The sequence below is a fragment of the Triticum urartu genome, chromosome 7, assembly GCF_003073215.2.
Source record: "Triticum urartu cultivar G1812 chromosome 7, Tu2.1, whole genome shotgun sequence".
Classification (NCBI taxonomy): Eukaryota; Viridiplantae; Streptophyta; class Magnoliopsida; order Poales; family Poaceae; genus Triticum; species Triticum urartu.
In genome coordinates, this window is record NC_053028.1 from 416,792,382 (window position 1) to 416,795,149 (window position 2,768).

The 2,768-nt window shown below is 40.5% G+C and overlaps 1 long non-coding RNA gene across 1 annotated transcript; it reads right to left on the reverse strand.

Moving 5' to 3' along the window:
* Positions 1 to 885: 885 nt before the first annotated feature.
* On the reverse strand, positions 886 to 2,761 carry LOC125524077. Its single transcript, XR_007290538.1, has 2 exons — positions 1,790 to 2,761; positions 886 to 1,646 (listed from the first exon to the last, which is right to left on the reverse strand). It is a non-coding gene; the product is annotated as an uncharacterized LOC125524077 (long non-coding RNA).
* Between the last annotated feature and the right edge of the window lie 7 nt (positions 2,762 to 2,768).

Genomic DNA, 2,768 nt, shown 5'->3' on the forward strand with positions numbered 1-2,768 from the left:
ATAGCGATTGTAGGTTGATCCAGTGACAAAAAACGATCATAAATCTAGATCCAACGGCAGAAATTATTGATGGCGCGCGTTGCCGCACCCGTCTGTTTTTGCGATAGAATAATAATAGTATTCTTAAATATTATGCATAAATAAAGTGTGCAAAGACAGGTATTGATTTTGTGATTAAAATTTTAATCGTACAAAAAGTTATAAAGTACTTGTTGCATTACTCAGCCATACTAAGTAATACATAGAACCGGAAAAACAACATTAGAATTAATGAAGTGATATCTGACATATCATACATCAAATTTTGGATGTATAGTACATAGAAGCACTAAGTAGTAATACCCTAGTATCATATATATAAACAACATAAAGTACGTGGACCGTGCCTAAGGAAAACTGCATTATCGTCCCTACTATGGTGCTCTTTTTGCATTCAAGCGTTAAGTACATTTATACACAGAAGCTTAATAGCTCGTAAACCTAATTGCCTAACTTTGAATTCATGTATTGATTCTTTGTAGGTTGAAGTAATGTTGATATAATCTAATATATGGCATTAATATTTGTCCACATGCAATGGAATGGCAAATTCAGTTTCTCGAACTCATGCAAGGAAGTTCTTAACATCATACTGAATTATCAGCAAAAAGTTATCCAAATTTGTAAAAGACCCACAATCAAGCATACTCTAGACATGGTCAATAATCATTTCTCCTTTGCAGGCTTTATACACACTATATACATGCCATTTGATCAGATAGGAAATGCATTAAGACTGTGGGAACAACTACGGCAAGTGTGCTTACATTTCCACATATGAATTTACCACCTAAAGAAGCTGAAGGATACATACAACAACGATAATAGCCGGCAATAGCATGGCATGAATCATTAAGAAAACATAAGCGTGGAACCCAAGCGAATATTAACATATATTTGGATATTGGATAGGATATGACATTCCACTGAGCTATCCTGGCTAGCAATCATTGGGAATTCTTCGCCAAGGAATTCTGGAACCAGAAAAACCCAGATCCAGTCCCAAGGACTTGGCGATTGTACCTGCCTATGTTTTTAAGGCGGTAAAGCGTCATAAGGCGGAGGAGGGCCGCTCTGACGCCTAAGCGCCAAGGCGAGGCGGTAAGGCGAGGCAAGGCGACGCCTTAAACATTGCAGGAAAAGAGTCATCAATAGGTCTGCACATATTAATACTAGAAAAAGAGCAATGGCTGAGAGATGGGCCACTACTTATGCACCTCCCAGTGGCCCAAAAGCCCATCTAGTGGCCATATACACCCCCGTGACCTAATTCCACTATCTCCTTCCCTTCTTTCCCACCACAGCCGCCACGAAGCCACACCCTTCTGGTCCTCCCTCCCTCCTCTTCATGGCCCCACCCTTCTCCCTCACAGCAGCAAGCCCCAGGAGCCCCCAGTCCTCCCTCCTCTTCATGGTGCCGGGAGACAGCGGGGCCGTCATCTCCAAGCCCCAGGAGCAGCCAGAACTAGGGCAGCCACAGCCGTACACTTCATGTCTGTCTAAGGCGGGGTAGACGCCTTGCCATCCTGGGGCGCCTTGACGCTTAGGCGACGACTAGGCGACGCTTAGGCGACGCCTTAAAAACATAGGTACCTGCAACAAATTAACTGCGGCAAACATCATCAGCAAGCCAAAAATGATTACAAACACTATGTTACGAACAAAGCAAATACCCAAGAGCTGCTTGTCGCAAGACAATGGGATTGTAGGGAAGGAAAATCTACACAAATTTGAAGATGAAAAGGCAAACCTCGTGGATAAGCATAACTCCTAGGATGTTATTGCCGGATGAAGAAGGCGTAACATGTACCACAAAGAGTAAGAAAAAACATTGTGTGATGATACTGCTGGTGATTGAGTATGCACCTCATAGATGGCGGACTCTGAAATAATAGAACTACTACTACTACACAATAGTAGGAATGGTTGCTAGAACACAAATAGTGAAGAATATCGTTGTGGCATCAATCCCCATTCATGTGAAGAGATCATGCAAAAAACGGACACAACAGAAATTCACAACATTCTAAGGCAAGCAACTTCTATTATGCACAGAATTCCAAGAACAAAAATGTCGTTTTCTTGAAGTACTCTTCTAGTGGAATATGGAATATCATTATGGAATTCCTTGCATCCACACAGGTGATAATTAATGGAATACCTCCTAGTCTGCTCAATTGATTTATAGCAGCTATAAAATAAGCTTGGTTGTTGGACCTAAATTTCTTTTAGTTCATAAGAGATAGACCATTTGTGCGACAATAAAAGTGAAAACATCAGTCCTTTGAACCATGAAAGTCGAATACCTTCTCTCTGCTCACATGGAGGTAGCAAAAAATAAATCGATGAAAAATAATAGTCTTATATAAAAAATTGCAGATAGAAACATGGATAAACAAACAATCCGTATAATCATTTTGTTGCCTCGACGACAAATGATAACCTCGATATTGAGCATCGTGCAGCTGCAATATTAAAATAAAGTAACACACACACAGACACGGAGCGCCAACATCCTCGGATGAGGTGAAGGCCTCCTGAACATAGGAGATGCAAGGACGGTGACACTGCTTACAGATATGTTTTTATTGTATTTTTTTAGGATACAGTACTTCGTATAGGGAACTTGTAAAAATCTCAAAAAAGAATTACCATGTGAGCATGGCTTCAGATAATGAAGCTTTAACATTTAAAACACAAATTTAGTAAGGGACCAACACTTGATTCTT